The 18,448-nt window shown below is 44.7% G+C and overlaps 3 non-coding genes across 3 annotated transcripts; all 3 read left to right on the top strand.

Moving 5' to 3' along the window:
- The first annotated feature begins 14,258 nt into the window (after positions 1-14,258).
- LOC119351569 lies at positions 14,259-14,355 on the top strand. Its single transcript, XR_005170045.1, has one exon. It is a non-coding gene; the product is annotated as a small nucleolar RNA R64/Z200 family (small nucleolar RNA).
- Positions 14,356-14,438: 83 nt separating this feature from the next.
- On the top strand, positions 14,439-14,523 carry LOC119351557. The gene has a single exon (XR_005170034.1). It is a non-coding gene; the product is annotated as a small nucleolar RNA Z199 (small nucleolar RNA).
- A 174-nt stretch (positions 14,524-14,697) lies between these two features.
- LOC119351562 lies at positions 14,698-14,775 on the top strand. Its single transcript, XR_005170039.1, has one exon. It is a non-coding gene; the product is annotated as a small nucleolar RNA Z199 (small nucleolar RNA).
- Positions 14,776-18,448: the final 3,673 nt, after the last annotated feature.

Genomic DNA, 18,448 nt, shown 5'->3' with positions numbered 1-18,448 from the left:
ACCTTTACCAGATATTACATGACCCAGATAGGTCACTTCTGACAACCAGAATTCACATTTAGAGAATTTGGCATAAAGGCGATGCTCTCGAAGTTTCTTCAACACTAGCCTTAGATGTTCGGCATGTTCTTCCTCGTTCTTGGAGTAGATGAGTATATCATCGAGATAAACCATGACGAATTTATCCAAATACTCCATGAAGATTGAGTTCATTAACCGAGAAAAGGTGGCTGGAGCGTTGGTTAAACCGAAGGACATGACGGTGTACTCGTATTGGCCATAACGAGTAACAAAGGCCGTTTTAGGAATGTCCCCGTTTCTGATTTTGATTTGATGGTAGCCCAACCTCAAATCCATTTTGGAGAAGACTGAGGATCCAGCGAGCTGATCATACAGGTCGTTGATCCTGGGAAGTGGATATTTGTTCTTGATTGTGACCAAATTGACAGGTCGGTAATCTACAACCATCCGGTCCGTACCATCCTTTTTCTTAACGAATAGGACGGGGAAGCCCACGGAGATGAACTAGGGCGGATGAAACCCTTTTTCAAGGATTCATCGAGTTGTTTCTTAAGCTCGGCTAGTTCTAGGGGTGCCATCTTATAGGGTCTTCTAGCAATCGGAACGGTTCCTGGAATGAGATCTATTACGAACTCAACATCCCTGTCAGGTGGAACACCTGGCAATTCCTCTGGAAAGACATCCGGGAAGTCACGGACTACCGGAACGTCCTCAAGGTCTGGCAAAGGGCTGGCGTTAAGAGAATATAATTGTCGCTTGGCTATTCGGGTCAAGACATTGACTATCTTCCCCGAAGGATGGGTGAGTTGAACAGTCCTAGAGAAGCAATCAATTTTGGCTTGATGAGCTGACATCCAGTCCATACCCAAAATGATATTAATATCCGAAGATTTAAGGGCTATCAAGGATGCAAGGAAAACAAGTCTATCGACTTGGATCTCATTTCCATAACTTACCCTAGAGGTCTGCCATCTAGACCCAGGGGTAGAGATTTCCATAGTGGATGGCAAGTCACAGAATGCAACGTTATGCAAACGGGCATAACTTTCAGATATAAAAGAATGAGAGGCTCCTGTATCGAAAAGAACGGATGCCGGGTGGCAATTAACAAGAAGCGTACCGAGAACGACGTTGGGGTCCTCTTGAGCTTCTTCGACAGAGATACAGTTGACATGGCCACGTGAAGCGGTGACCGGTTTGGCATGGAACACCTTCCCTGTCGGCTTGCCACGGCCAACAGCTTTAGCAGATTGATTGGGGTTGGTCTGGGGACACTCGCGCATATAATGACCAGATTCCCCACACTTGAAACAAGTCACGGAACTGGTACGTGGAGGAGCATTATTGGATGGACCCCCATAGGGCTTGGCCGGTGCAGACTGTTGAACAGGGCGAGGCGCCTGGAAAGATGGCCTCGGTGTGAACCTGGGTGGCAGGGCGGTATTGGGTACCCACACGCGGCGTTTCTGAGGACCAGCACCGGATGAGGAACCCATATCACGTCCATGCTTGCGTGTTGCATCATAATCAGTCTGACCAGTTTCAGCACTGATGGCTTTGTTGACAAGTTTCGAAAAAGATGTGCACTCATGCAGACGGAGGTCGCGGCGAAGCTCAGGGCTAAGGCCCTTTCGGAACCTTGCTTGCTTCTTGGCGTCAGTAGAAACTTCCTCAGTTGCATATCGTGCGAGATTACCAAACTCTCTGCTATAGGCATCCACAGAAAATCGGCCTTGGGTGAAACTGCAAAATTCTTCACGTTTACGGTCCATGAGACCCTCCGGAATGTGATGTTCACGGAAAGCCTCACTGAACTCAGCCCAAGTGGTGACATGGCCCGCTGGGCGCATGGCTCCATAATTCTCCCACCATAGACTGGCGGGGCCTTCAAGATGATATGCGGCGAAGGTGACCTTGTCAGCCTCCGCTACCAACGCGGAACGCAGCTTGTGAGAGATACTGCGAAGCCAGTCATCAGCGTCGAGAGGCTCGACGGAGTGGTGGAACGTGGGTGGATGCAATTTGATAAAATCACTGAGTGACACCACGTTAGCCCTCTGATGGTGTGCTGTATTCTGTTCTATACGCTCCAACAAACGGTTTGTCTCCCGCTTGTTTCTCTCAGCTTCCATCATCACCTCGGCTAGTGAAGGAGGATGAGGCAGATTTTCATTCCTAGCTTCACTGCCTTCGGCCTGCTCTTGGGAAGCAGGATTAGCGCGCGTGTTGACCATCCCAGGTAGACAAGACAATGATTTAGTCAGGATGGTAAAATTCCGACATAGGATACATAAGGTAAGGAATAACTCGAAATGCAAGATGATCATCCGTATGACATGGTAGATACAGAAACTGCTTCTTTATTCCATCGTCATGCACACCATACAAGGTTTAGTACAAGACCAAACAAAGTACTATTATGGTGAGAAAAGGATTACATCTCATCAGAGGCATTCCAAGCTCCTATACATTATTTTCTACACCTCCGGAAAGAGTACAAACTAGGACATATCCCACGAGTCACACGGAACGATAGATGACACAGCTAGTGCGAACTAGTGATGCTACCCCTAACTCAGACCGATCCGTAGTAGTCCTCATAAAAGTCACCTCCATAGCCTGGAAGCTCAACATGTTCATCCGGAAACAGACGATCTCGCGGAGCTTGTGGACCATAGGGGCTAGGATGAGGCCTTGGACCAACAAACGGTGGCCTGCGGGGACCGCGAGGTGGGGTGATGCCTCCTACATCACGCCAAACCATCACGTCCGGCAGAGCAGATCTCACAGGATAGAGATCGCGCATATCCGAATATCCAGCTTGCACCGCCGGTGCGAACCGAGTCAAAGTTGCCCAGTGATCGGCACGGGTATTGAAGAGCTCTAACCTTAAGGCCCGATTTTCACGGTCCTTATCCTCGAGCATCTCAGCAGTGGTGCGAGTCCGTGAATCCTCCTGAGTGGAGTCAGCATAAATAGCTTGGAGATATCCTTGTGCTCCCGGAAGTGATCCTGGCATATACCGGAAGTCAGAGTCCCGAAATAAACCAGATCTGACTCGCATAATGGTCATCATAGAGTAGGCGGCATCCTGCACAGCCATCTCGATAGTAACCCCGAGTCCATAGGAGCAGTGAAGAGGCTCAGTGGATCCAGGACAAGATGGAAATATCCTGACAGTGCAGAGATACTGGCTTTGATTAAAATCTCGGAATTGCTCTTCGACCGTGTACTCAGGATACCAGCGGTATCCAGCCTCAGTCATTACCCTGACCAACTTAGCAGTATGGCCGGGTACATCTAGGCATCGAGTTAGGCGAACCACTTGATTGAGGTCGCGAGTGGCCATCTGAAAGCATAATCATAATGCAAGGCATTAGAATTTCTAGCAAAATTTGGGCAGCATAACAGCTGTAATTGCTCAAAAAGGATATTGAGACTTTTGACAAAGGATTTCGTACACACCCAACATGATCATATCAAAGTTCTGGAACCATTCTAACAACATAATGTGGTAGTAGAACTGAACTAGGCTTGTAACCATCAAACTTATAAGGTACTACTGATTAGTAACACGTGATCCTGATAGAGAGAGTAGATCCTAATTCCTTAACCCCCGGTGGAAGAATGGACTGACTCAGATCAGAAAGTCATAAGGTATAAGGAGTAAAAAGAGCCTTACGTTCCAACCCACAAACAATTCCCCTACATATAACTAAAGAATTTCTAGACTCAACATCGACCAGTTTGGCTTGGAGAACCTACAGGCAGTCCTACTCTGATACCAACGCTGTCAGGACCCCGACTCGATGTCACATCGATCTAGCTGGTAACACCTCATATCACTTTGCGGCCTCACGCACGGTATCCCCACGGGTGTCGTCTTACCTTTTCCCGGGACCGTTTGCGCCTTTTGGCTCGCGTATATGAAAGTGTCGCTAGCATCCATATGATAAAGAGCCCGGGCTGACATGACTAGTCGTAAACCCAAAGTGGCACAGACTTACAGGGACAGGCATCCATGACCCAGCTTCGAACGTGTCGGTCATCAGCAAGTGGGTCCGGGCTGTAGCACTGGGCTAGCAGGACTCCGGTAAACCGGGCTGTAGCGGGCTAACAGGACTCCGGTACTCAAAGCGTGACATTTCCCCGAAGGGACAGACACAGGAACGAAGAAGGACACATGCCGGACAGCCTAAGTGTTCCAGAGCAGTAGCAAGCTACCATGGCTCAGCGGTAGCACTAGGAGACATTTCCCGGTAAGAGAGGCTACTAAAGATAAACAACTAGATAGCCAGATCCCACACATACCAAGCATTTCAATCATACACACAATATGCTCGATATGTGCAAATACAACGAAGCATCACAACATGACTCTATGACACAAGTACTTTATTTAAGGCTCAGTGAGCCATACATAACATACACACAAAGGTACGGGTCTCACGACCCAACATACAAGTCATACAATCATACAAGCCAGCAGCGGAAGTAACTTGTCTGAGTACAGACAACTAGTAAAATAAAAGAGGCTTGGAAAGCCTCTGGCTATACTATGTGGTCCTTCACAAGCTCAGGGTCACCACCTGGGTCTTTAGCCTACTCGTTGATGTCAACGTCTACATAGAACCCATCAGAAGGGGTTGCAGCGTCTTCTGTAAAAATGTAGATTATGGCAACATGAGTACAAAGGTACTCAGCAAGACTTACATCAGATCCTACATACATGCATAGTATCAAGAAGGGTTGGTGGAGTTATTGCAGCAAGCCAGCTTTGACTCTTGGCTAGGCTATCCTACGATACTTCAACTTGAAATAGTTTTGCGCACACGAGTCCACTATTCACCACTTCAATACACTACCGAGGATCCACCTCCGTCCTCCTACGGAGGAGCCATCCTCGGCACTCACACTTATCTTGAGGCTTTTAGTAGTTTCCATTTACTTGTCTATGAACTGTATAGGCAACCAAGTAGTCCTTTACCGCGGACGCGGCTATTCGAATAGATCATGTTAAACCTGCAGGGGGTACTTCTTCATACACGCTCTCACCACTTACCGTCGTTTACACGACATGTACTCGGCAACCTTCAAGCGGAAGCCCAACGTGGGTGTCGGCCACGACCTACCTAATCACCTAAGCCTCCAGTCCAGGTTTATCGCCTATTCAGGTTCCATCCGCAGGGAGTCCGGCCGAGGTTTCCCATACGGCCCCGAACGATGTGAACAGGGTTCCCGAGATACCTAACGGGTATTCGGTACACCCGGCCACGTACCTACCGCATCACAGCCCACCCCTACGGTCAGCGCTGTCCACGGCCTCCAGTAGGCTACAAACACCAGAAACTACTTGCAACTCCTGGACGAAGAACTAGGGTGAATAAGAAGTCGAGAGGGTCCATTGGTTTCGGGCCCAATGCATGGTAGTAGCTGATTCTTAAATCACACATACAGATCTCAGTGCTTAAGGTCGGCTTCAATGAAACAACCCACCATGTACTCCTACATGGCCTCTCATCGATACCTTTACCAAATCGTGTTCACCACACCACTCTCATTACCGACATAATCATTTCACTCTAGCCCATCACCCAGATGAACCAGACCTGACACGACTCTAAGCATAGCAGGCATAGCAAGGTAGGAACAACACATACATATGGCTCAATCAACTCCTACACATGCTAGTGGGTTTCATCTAGTTACTGTGGCAATGAAAGGTCATGCGGAGGAAATGGGTTCAACTACCGTAGCACACAGCAGTTTGAATCGCGTTGTCTTAATGCAGTAAAAGAGAGCAGGAGCGAGAACATGGGATTGTATCGATATGATCAAATGGTTGGTTGCTTGCCTGATGGTTCGATGCACGGATACGGTTCTTCGTTAGGGTAGTCACGGTACTCCTCGGGGACAGATCCTGTCGTAAAGGATAACGATACACAGGCATCACCAAACAATGTGCAACAATATGATGCATGCATGAAACATGGCAATATGAGTGTGTTGGGCTAATGCAACTAAAGCCAGAAGGGTTTGAACAAATTTGAATCAAAGATTCAAATTTCAATTTCAAATATGGCCTTTTAAAGTGCTTTTCCTTGTTCTGATTAAAACATCCATTTAACTTGTTGGATCATGCATGAAAATAGTACAGATGGATAGATTGGATTTTTCTGATCATTTTTCATATATAATTTGTCCAATTTGGGGTTACAGAATAAAAGTTATGAATTTTTGAAGTTTAATTAATATTCTAGAATTTCCTGATTTAATTTAAATCCAGAAATATCATTTACTGCGTCAGCCTGACGTCACAGTGACATCAGCAGGTCAACCGGGCTGGCTCGGGTCAAACCTGACGTGTGGGGTCCACACGTCAGTGACACAGGGGCTAATCCCGTGTTGACCCGGGCTGGTTAGCTTTGACTAAGCCCTGGGGCCCACTTGTCAGCGTCAGTAGGTGGTGGTTTAGTGGCTAATTAACTAGGCCATGTCAGCTCGCCGGAGTTCTGGCCGGCGGCGACCATCAGTGCGGCGGCGATAGTGGTTTTGGTCGTTTCGGCCACCAAATGAACCGCGGAGGCCACCGGAGTGAAGCTGAGGACGACCCGCGGCTCTTGGCGGAGTCCGTTGGGGTCGGGGTGGCCGGAGTCGACGGCGGCGAGCTCGGCTGCGGCGGCCGGGGTTCGGTCGTGCACGGGAACGGTGTTGCAGGGTGTTAGGGGGGGTGTTGGAGCGTGCTACGTGCTCCTAGTGAGATGTGGAGCACGATGGCGTGCTCGGTTGGGCGCTACGGCGATCGTGGCCACGACGGCGACATCGCCGGTGGCGTGAAGCTTTCGGCCGCGGTGGGGCTAGGGCCTAGGGGTCGGGAGAGAGCAGGGGAGAAGGGGGAAACGGTGGCGTAGCTCACCGCGGTTGCAGTGGGCGTCGAAGCGGGCTCGGGGACGCGTCGGAGACGACGAATTTGACGGCGACGGTGGTCGGAGTCCGAAGAGGGGAACGACGACGTGGCAGCGATGCAGGGCTTCCGGGGACCCGTGGAGCGGTGGGGAGGAAGAAGGAGTCGAGGCGGAGCTTCTGAGCTGGTCGGGGAAGCGAGGGGTGGTCGGAGACGGTGGCTAAGGCGAACGGCGGCGACGGTGAGCTTCGGCCGTGAGAGAGAGAGAGTGAGGGAGAGCCGGGGGAGAGTGAATGGGGTGTCGGCGAGGTCGGGGCGACGACCAGAAGACGATCCACGCGGCGCAACGGCGACCAGGGCGATGCAGAGAGGCTGGGTGGTGCGTGGCGAGCTCGGGCGCGCCATGCTCACCTCCCTGCCTGCTCTGGCGAGGGGAAGCAGCTGGCTGGCACGGGCCAGCACAGTGCTGGGCCGGCTGGGCTGGGCCGCACAGGTAAGTCTTCCCCTTTCTTTATTTTTCTGTTTTCTGTTTTTATTTAATATAACTGCAACTTTGTTGAATTAAATAAAATACCTAGGCAACTCCAAAATCACCAAACTACTCCTGGTCCATAGTTGGATTATTTCCAACATGAAACATTTTAGTTTGGAGATATTTGAGCATTTAAATATTTTATATAATTTTAAATGCCCAAATTCAAATAGTTATGATTTAATTCAAAACCCTAGGATGGCCTAGGAAAATGTGCACCACTTTTGGCAGAGGTTCTGAACCAAGGCAAAAATGATGGACATTTTAGAAGGGCATTTCAGGTTCATTGAAAAATTATTTTAGTAAACCCTAGTTGGTTTCAGAGGGGACTGGGGGTTCTGTCATCCCCATTTCAAGTTTCTGATGAATGAGTAAACATGATGCAACACTCTAATGCATAACTAGCTAGGGTGTGACAGTGGGTGCGGGTGAGCGAGCAGGTGAGAGACGGGGACGGGCGAGCCACGCGAAGGGAATCGGGCACGGGGGCTGGGCCTTGGGCCGAGCAGGCCGGGGCTGTGTGCTCGCGCGCGTGTGTGTTTTTTTGACAAAAAACACTTGAGTTCCAAAACAACACCAAATAAATTAAAAATTATCCCAAAAATTATAAAATCATTACTAATTATATAGAGAATAGTGAACATTTTTCTGCTTAAATAATTTTGAAAATACTTTTGTAATACAATAAATGCAATTTTGGCCAATATAATAAATACCAAATAAATCTCAAAAACTCCAAATAATATTCTAATGAATTTTGCAACTCCTTTATGTTTGAGGAAGTCATTTTATCCTCTCTTTTTTCAGGAGAAAATAGTTTGCATAAAACTCAATAGATCAATATTCAATGAATTCAAAAAATAGTGATGCAAATGATTTCAAATATTTTTCAAATAACTTCCTATTGGTTCATAATCCATTTCCATATTTTCTTTCTGATATTTGGAGGAGCCATATTTCCTTCTCTCTTTATTTTATTTGAATAAAGGGAGATGATTTTGAAACTCCAAATGAAAAACTTTTCAAAAGTGAACCAAATGATATTCAAAAGTGCTCTTCATCACTTCCCACTCTATTTCATATATTTTGAGGAAGTGCTATTATCTTCTCTCATGAAAATCCTTGTGTGGCGTAAAGTTTCCAAGTTGGACTATTTTTCAAATGGAATTCAAATCTTTTTTTTCAAAACCCCTATCTATTTCTTTAAATGGAAGAAGTCATATTATCCACACTCTAGGGTTTTGTGATGAAATAAATTTGAATTCATGGAGATAAAAATGCAAGATGAAAGTTTTGGGAATGTCCTTTTATTCCCTCTCACTCAACTTTCAAAATGTTTCAATTTCCATTCAATTTCACCCAATCAATCACACAACAATGAAATAAACAATCATAATTATTTGTTTAATATAACACTCCATAATTTAGAATTTTGGGATATTACAAACTACCACCCTTAAAATGAATCTCGTCCTCGAGATTTGGAGAGACTATAAAGAAGGCTAGGTTTTTTTTTGGGGGGGGTCTTCTTGAAAATCCATTAATCAACACAAGGTATGGGGTGCTACCACCCTTAGAAGCATGGTTACAGTTCCATCAAAACTTATGTACTCCATCATTTGGGTTGACAATGTCGGTCTTCTCATATTCTCCGGGATAACTCCGTCACTGGTGCTCTTCTGGTAAGGGCATAACCTTTTCCTCAAATTCTTATGTCCTTACATCATGGTAAGGTTCTTCCGGGGCTGGGTCTTCTTAGTTGACAGGTCTGTCGCCAATACTAAACAACTATCAGTATTCTCATCGTGGTCCATAATTGTTGGTTTCTCTTCCAGGGAAGGGGTGTGGGTTAAATCTCACTGTATAACCTACGATTTGGCAATGGTTGCTTGTACAGGGTTCCATCGTCCTGCCAGTCTAAGGTTTTTAGCTTATCGTGTCGACACTCTTCTAAGGTTTTAAGGCTCTCTGTTTTTCCATCAACATATGATAGTTCATGATAGAAGTCTCCGATATGGGGGCCAATCCATCATGTACATGAATCATTACTTCATACACAAATAGTGAATCACATATTATAACACTAGGGGCATCCTCACAAGCATTGCAGAAATTCTCTTGTCGCTGGACTGAGTTCGGATAAATCCATTGATTACGCAAGCAAAATGAAACATCTATCGTTACTTCACCACTCACTACAAGAAATATGTCAACTAGTGACCCTTGAAGAATTGGTCATAAATCTATGACCATTTCAGACCAATTGGTCAAAAGCTGTTCGGGGGGCTCCAAACCCTAAACTATAACGACCATTTTGGTCAGAAAGGTCATAATTTCCTTACACGAAATCGTCATAAAGCAGATAGCACTGGTCCGCTGCCTTATTTCTAGCTGATCACGACCAATATAGATGGTCATAACCTTGTAAATTGTGGTGGGTTGCTATGACTAGGCGCCACCTCATCATTTTTGCCTATGTGCCATGTCCATGTGGCATTTTTTGCCCCAGGTTGTGAAGCAACCTATGTTTCTGTCATTCCCAAAATTCCCAAAAAAACCTCATAAATTCTTTCGGTCATATCTTCGTCAAATATGTAAAAAACCTTCCTTGCCTAGTTCAAAAATAATTCAACAATATACATTTTCCTATTCTGTTCAAAACAACACTTTGTGAAGGAAGTACCACTTTGGCATGTCCAAATAGTATCCATTTTCTACAGTGCTTTCCTATGCCCAAATAACCATCCTCCACCAAATGCGATCTCAATCCATTCAATATTTTGAGCCCAGCTTCAACATTCGTATTTATGTCTAGTGTGGTACTTTGCAAAGCAAGTACCACCTAGGCTCCTCCTTTTGAGCTGAAAATTTGTGAAGACGGTCTTCTTAGTAACTGATCATCCTCAGCAAATACTCATGCCCATTAGCCATGTACATTTCCCGTACCGCTAATCAAACACTTGGCTGCTAATTCTTGTTTGAGCATCGATCGGTCTCCTCGTGAGAATCTTATGTTGTAATTTTCTTCCTAGCACCTACCTGGGGAGTTCCCAACCCACTAGACATGCCTAGGCCGCCCAGAACACATGGCAATGCCACGGTCACGCAGTGACCACACGGCGGGCATGCGAGTTTACGCGCTCTAGAGTTGGGGCCCTCGGCCACCGCCCAAACCTCGACGCATCGCCACCAAACCATGTATTTATGGTTAAATAGGTACTTATGTAATTAGAAATGATTTTTGGAAAAAATAAATAGCAAACTATGAGGCAGCTATAGTTCAAATTTGACCCGCTTCCACCTGAATCAGCGGAAATTTATCTTTTTCACGAGAGGTGGATCAAAACGTTTTACACCCAACCATTTTTTCAATTGTGCATTAAATATGTCCTAGTATTTTATAGAATTGATTTGGTCCAATTTTGCAACAATTATTTGGGAGGTCCTTCACAAAAAAATCCTCCTTTTGGGCACTCAAAAAATGGAAAATGGTTTTTTCGTCCAAAGAAAATGAAAACTTCCTTAGGCAACATTGTTTGCCATTCCAATATGCACCCTTGTGCACAATATGAGATCATTTGAACAAATTATGCCATGAATGTGGCCATAAGATTGATCATTTGGCTTGAAAGCCATTGATCTCCACACGTGATAGCTCGTTTCTGAGAACACTTTTTTAAAATAATTGTTGTTTTACAAGTTTGTTATTTTTCTTGAGAACTTGGCCACATATAATGACACAATGCAAAGATTTCCCAATGTTTAGATTTTTTTTGAAATTTTTATGCCCGTTTCAAAATGCGGTCAAAACGGCGGGAATGACCGTTCCTAGCTAGTGGTTGAATCTTGGATTTTTTGGTTTTTCTCTGATTAAATAGATACTTATGTACCTAGAAATGATTTTTGGAAAAAATAAATAGCAAACTATCAGGCAGCTGCAGTTCAAATTTGACCCACTTCCACCCGAATCGGCAGAAATTTGTCTTTTTCACGAGAGGTGGATCAAAACTTTTTACACCCAACCATTTGGTCAATTCTGCATTAAATATGTCCTAGTATTTTATAAAACTGATCTGGTCCCATTTTGCAACAAATATATGGTAGGTCCTTCACAAAAAAAACTCATTTCGGGCACTCCGAAAATGGAAAATGATTTTTTGATCAATTTAGATGATCATAACGTCATACTGTATTCTGATTGGTCCGTGGACGCATCATGCGGATCATGCATCGAACACCGTCGGATGATCGTGGATCCAACGACAGTCATCAGCCCTTCCAAACCATCCCCAAAACCCTAGCTCTGCACTGTGGTAATTTTACATCCCCAAAACCCCAAAACCATCCCCAAAACCCCGCGCCTCCTTTATTTCCCTCGCTCTCTTCTCCTCCTCTCCCCTTCCAGATCCGCCCTCGCCGCCACCCGCCCCTCCCCTCGCTCTCCTCGATCCAGATCGCTCCTCCCTCCCTCCCCTCCGGCATTACGGCGCCCTGAAGCGTGTGTGCTCATGGCGTACTCGACGAGAGGATAGCACTCCCCACCTCTTCTCCACCTCGCGCCTCGCAGTCGTACTACCAACCAACCCCGGCCGACGCAACTCCAGTCACTCCCCGCCTCCCGCGATGGTCGCCACGGTGAAGATCCCACAGCGGCAGCTCTTCATCGACGGCGACTGGCGCGCGCCCGCCCTCGGCCGCCGCCTCCCCGTCATCAACCCCACCACCGAGGCCTCCATTGGTCCATACCAGATCCATCCATCCCGCTTTCTCTCTGCTTTTTGTTCGCCCGTGCCGTTGGGTGCTCATCGGTAGGTTTGCGCAGGCGAGATCCCGGCGGGCACCTCGGAGGACGTGGACACGGCGGTGGCTGCCGTGTGGGCGACCCTCAAGAGGAACCGCGACTGGTCCCGCACGCCCAGCGACGTTCGGGCCAAGTACGTCCGCGCGATCGCCGCCAAGGTACTACTCTCCTGCTGCTTCCGCGCGCAACTACAACAATAGGCCATGTGGTTGCGTATGTAGATATGCTTGGATAGGTGAGATTGGTCGAGTTGTATTCTACCAAATATGGAGTAGCAGCTACTGGCGCGTAGTGGGATCTGAGCATGGGATCGGAATTGAACCCAGTTCCGGAACCATCACATGGCGTTGTAGTTAGGCTGGCTTCTCAGATGGAACATGCCTTTGCCTAGGTCTGGGTTGGTGAACATGGTCTTCTTAGCGATGATTATTTTCTGTTTTAATGTCTGTATCAGTCCCCCTGCCATTAAGGACATCACTAGGAAGTCTGAATCAAGTTCCCCAATGACTGTCAGCTTATTTTCCATGGAGTGGAATTTGAGTTCTGAGCCTCAAATTATCAGGAAAGTTGCAGTCCCTTCTGCAACAACTTTATAAATCCAATATCTTATTACAAATCCATTCGGCCAGTTAGATCTTAAGCCTTTGCAAGCTTGGATGATATGATCTATTATGTGAACATTTTACTAAATCCTTCTGTTACCTCCATTTGTGTTTTATGATAAATTGATGTGTAACATTTTGCATAGAAGCAATTATCTTTCTCTATATTCAACAGTGAATTATATAACTGAGATTTATTTTGGCAGGTCAGTGCTGCTAATGAATGAATGCTAGGAGGGGGAGGTGTTGATGGATGTACAAACTAGCTTCCGACGAGATGGTGTGTATTGTACATACCCCTCTGTGATTTATGCACATCACATGCATTTTCCCCATCACCCACCAACAATAACATGCTAGTTGTATGTGCTGCAGCCATTCTTGCACTTGGTTTCAAATCCGAGTGTGGTTTGTTTCTCTACAATTTTTTGGAGTGTGGGCTATTCAATCTGACGCGGCTCGTCGATGCAGGGTGATTGAGGAGAGGGGAGAGGCCTGGGTGAGTGGACCGGTCCGGTTGGTCAGGGTGGCGAGCAAGGAGCTGAGGATGTCGAGGAGGGCGGTGAACCCCAGCGGTCATGGAAAGGCGGCTGGACATGTGTAGGTGCCTCGTCAACCCGTGAATTCTCACAGGATAATTAATCCGGTTCCCTTTTGATCTCTTCGCATCAATTCTGCTGCACATCCCAGTAATCCTAGAGTAATTTGGTTCTTTTGTTTTACTTATTGCAGGTGAAACTGCTCTGGCCATTTCTGCGGCTTATGGGATGCCTGCTATCACGAGATATCTCCTGGGTCGTGGTGCTGATCCAACTTGGACGGTGGAACAAAGAAACAATGAGTTTCTATGTGACAACTTTGAGGATTGGATTATAACGTGAATTTGTTTCTGATACTCTGTCACTCAAGTGTTAATTCTAGTCTTCTTTCCTCACCATTCGATGACTTTTGCTATTATTATAGTAGGCACAATCAGCATGACTTCTTATGTGTTTCTTTTGCTATTATTATAGTAGGAGGTTGCTATTTTTTATTAGAACAAACATGAAATTGGTTTCTCTATTAGGCAACTCATTTTTTGTGTGCTATTTCCTGGAGCTTCGAGTGAAGAGTAGGCTTGCAATTCTTGCCTTTTTGTGTGCTATTCCCTAGTTTGGGATTTTCTCCCAATTCCTAGGCATCTAGTTCCTATACTAATATACTTGTACTACTCATGCCGCTGTTTCTAGTGGTCTTGTAGCACAGCACAACACTTCTAGTTCCTATACTAATATACTTGTACCGCTCATCCAACTCTACTGATACATGTTTACACTGTTAATTATTGGTGAATGGTGATGTCTGTGGTCACGAGATCCTCGGTTGCATCTGTTTCTCAGTGCCATTTCCGCGGTTTGCAAAATGCTGTGATGAATCATGAGATATACGACGTATGTCAGACTTCAGAGATGCCATTTGTCATTGATGAGAAGATATTTCATATTCTGAGCAATAATGTTTGCATTTCATACCGATAGTTTCCAAACTATAAATTGTATTGCCTTTTTTCTTGCTGTCAATGCATGCTTATATGTTTGAGGGTCAAGTGATAAGGAATAAACCATCAACAATATGATGGAGCTCTTCTCCTCTGATTCTTAGTATTTAAGTCTTTGATGGTACCTCAACACCCTAATATGTTTGTGGCTTTCTATGCTATCCACATACTGAAGGAAGTCCTGCTATCTTCACAACAAATATAATTTTGCTTGAATGAGTTTATAAATTGAACTATCTCCACAACAAAGATATTTACCATTTGTAGTTCCAATCTAAAGTGTTCCTTGATTCCATTAGTGGTTCAAGTGATGATGAGAAGCTGCAACAATATGACAGGAGTTACACTCCTGTGATTCGTCGTTAAAGTCTAATGATATCTTATCTTCAAATAACCGTTGTATTGTGAAATGCAATGCTCCTCACGTTCTTGTTTTCTTACGAATTGCTTGATGCAATTTCTAGGACGGGTTTCTTTGACACTGAGGGAGTATTGTCTTAGTACTTGTATATCCATCAGTTGTTACTGTGCCTTTGTGGCGCAGTCTGAATCTCTGTTGACCGATCATATCTGAAGCATGAGCTAAGCACAACATGTCTATAGTTTCAGAACGGAAAACCAATCATGCTATAAGTATTAAGCAACTCCATTGCAGTCTAATTTGTTCAGAATGGAGATGAAAACTTTGGTTGGTTTGCATCATACCTTATAGCTATATATATAAAGCTTCCATTTAACGTCCAAAGAATGCATACCTAATTTGAGTTAGACTCTAGTCTTGACTATTTTATGTAGGTGGCAACTGACAAGAGTTTCAGTCTAGGTCATCTGAAATTTCTCTGTATGCAGGAGGGCGAGCTGAAGGAGCTTGAGAAGGGCGTGGAGCTTGCGTGAGAGCGCTTGGTCCACCCGCTCAAGCGCATCGTCGATAGGCTGAATGTTGTTGACCACATCAAGGCCATCAAGGACTCGCCCGACCTCCGTGCCGCCATCGAGGATGTCCAGGTAGTCTCTTCTTCTATCACACTACCTGTGATCTAGACGAACAAAGCCGTTGATTGGTTAGCGCATCATCAGATGATGATGTTGTCTCTATATTTCTTGTTACTCCATGAATTAATCCTGATGAATGCTGCTTGTTTTGCACAAGCTGACAAGGACACTAGATAGAGCGCACTGCCGCTCCTCTTCTTGCATGAAACATAATCTGAAATTCATTCAGGTCCACTATGCGTAAACACTATAGTGTACAACTATCAACTTGTTTCACTATTCAGTTTGTCACCCATTCAGCTTACTTACTAGGGCATCTTTCTTGTAAGAGTTTACTTAAAATAGATTGTAGTTTCTTTCTTGTTTCTTTTGATACCCATATACCCGCCCTATATTAGCTCCTTCCTTTTGTGCATGTTAATTCAACGTTTGTGTTGATTTGATGCCAATGTTCAGATACAAGATTTTGATGGATGGGTTTATGTGTTCTGCTGGTATATATGCACGCTAGTATATATGCACACAGATTGGCCTTCATTATTTTGTATCTACTGTTAGATATATGCTGTTAGATTTGCTTTTATTTTGTACCTAACCATTTTGTTCTATAATGTGCAGATGCTGACATTTCATGTTTCGTCGCGAGCATCAAGACGAAGAAGTTGTAAGAAGCATAGTTCAAGCTCATCGGAGCTAGTTCAAGGAGTAATGAAGCCCTTGATGCTGATCCGTATTGGAACAAATTGAAGCACAAACTGTGACATATAGAGCTTATTATACTATAGAGCTTGATGCTCATCGGCTCATGTGACATATTGTACACCTGTAGAGCTTATTATACTGTGATCACATTTGTATCTGTTGATGTAATAGATTGTTGCTTCTTGTTAGTTGAAGTATTACACCTGTTTTCTGTCTATTTTGATTTAAATATTGGTTGTTTAATTATTGGCATATTGAAATCTGAGGAATATGACCATGACAACAAGGACCCACCAACCAGAATTGGAAATTTGGAACCCGCTTATCAGAATCTGACAATTGGGACCCATTTGAAAAAGGAAAGGAAGGGCCACAACCCAAAAATAAAAAGGCTGAATTATAGGGCCTGGCCCGTGTAGCTTGCCCAAATTGAAAGAAGAAAACAACAACAAATGGGCTGAATTAATGGGCTCGGCCCATATAAACACCAAATTGGATCGAGCGGATTCTAATTTTTGACCTTTTCAATTGGTCACAATTTTGCCACGTCAGATTGCCACGTTGGATCCGACGTGACCTGGGCAAAGAGCTAGCGACCAAAACAGAAGGTCATGGAATCAACGACCTTTTATTTTGGTCGTGGAATTCCACGACCTTCTCATAGAGAAGGTCATTAATTTCAGTTTACGACCGCCAGCTTTTGACCTTGTGTTTTTGGTCACAAAAAGGTCGCAAATGAAAAACAATGACCTTTCAGTGACTAATAGTGATGGTCGCAAGTTGACATATTTCTTGTAGTGACTCTCGGGTTTTCGTATCCTCCTAAGAAACATTTGCTGATGGAATCATAGTTTCTTTTGGATTTCTCCATTTCACAAGGTAGTGCTTAATCCTTATTAAGTCTTTAGGCCTGTGGGTCATGGCTCACTTCAACACTTTTATATCTTTAACTCATCATTGCAACCAAAGTGCACCCAAAGTGATTCTCCATCTTTTGAATCCATAGCTCTGCCGCCAACTGAGTCATCGGCCTAGAGAATACCAGTCCATCTTCATTCATCATCTATTGGGTCAACGGGTTTTGGGTATGAGATAAGACAGGGAGAAAAAGGCCCATACAACAACATAGTTTTGAAAATACATTTCATTTGTAGTTGTCGGAAAACACACAGAATATGACAGCTCACAAATTATCGCATCTAACGGGAGTATACAACATGGGTTTGGTCTTCTAAAGGTCATATAAATCATGGATTTCTACATTAAATTCTTCGAGTCTTCGATTCTTGTAGCTTGAATTCTTCTAGTGTATGGCGAAGTCCTCTTTACTCTGAAGTGGTCCTGTGTTGTCTGATATCAGGTCCTTCTCCGAGTGGTCTGATGACCCACAGGTATATGGCATCTAATGTAGTCCTTTTGATAAGTAAGAGTATCGAACCCAACAAGGAGCAGAAGGAAACTACAAGCGGTTTTCAGTAAGGTAATCTCTGCAAGCACTGAAATTATCGGTAACAGATAGTTGTGTGATAAGATAATGCGTAGCGGGTAACAAGTAACAAGAGTAAAGAAGGTGCAGCAAGGTGGCCCAATCCTTTTTGTAGCAAAGGACAAGCCTGGACAAGCTCTTATATAAAGCAAAGCGCTCCCAAGTACAAAAGGGAATTATTGTCAAGTTAGTTTTCATCATGCTCATATGATTCACGTTCGTTACTTTGATAATTTGATATGTATGTGGACCGGTGCTTGGGTGCTGCCGTTCTTTGGACAAGCCTCCCACTTATGATTAACCTCTCACAAGCATCCACAACTACAAAACGAGAATTAAGATAAATCTAACCATAGCATGAAACATATGGATCCAAATCAGCCCCTTACGAAACAACACATAAGCTAGGGTTTAAGCTTCTGTCACTCTAGCAACCCATCATCTACTTATTACTTCCCAATGCCTTCCCCTAGGCCCAACTAATGGTGAAGTGTCATGTAGTCGACGTTCACATGACACCACTAGAGGAGAGACAACATACATCTCATCAAAATATCGAACGAATACCAAATTCACATGATTACTTATAACAAGAATTCTCTCATGTCCTTGGTAACAAATGTAACTACTCACAAAGCATATTCATAATCAAGATTAGAGGAGTATTAATTATCATTAAGGATATGAAAATATAATCTTCCACCGGATAAACCAACTAGCATCAACTACAAGGAGTAATGAACACTACTAGCAACCCACAGATGCCACTCTGAGGTTCCGAGACACAGATTGGATACAAGAGATGAACTAGGGTTTGGAGAGGGTGCGCCCAGGGGGGTAGGGCGCGCCCTCCACCCTTGTGGCTGGCTG

This window comes from Triticum dicoccoides, chromosome 1B, assembly GCF_002162155.2.
Source record: "Triticum dicoccoides isolate Atlit2015 ecotype Zavitan chromosome 1B, WEW_v2.0, whole genome shotgun sequence".
NCBI classification, from domain to species: domain Eukaryota; kingdom Viridiplantae; phylum Streptophyta; class Magnoliopsida; order Poales; family Poaceae; genus Triticum; species Triticum dicoccoides.
The sequence above is the reverse complement of the archived record's forward strand: the minus strand, read 5'-3'. Positions and strand labels throughout refer to the sequence as shown.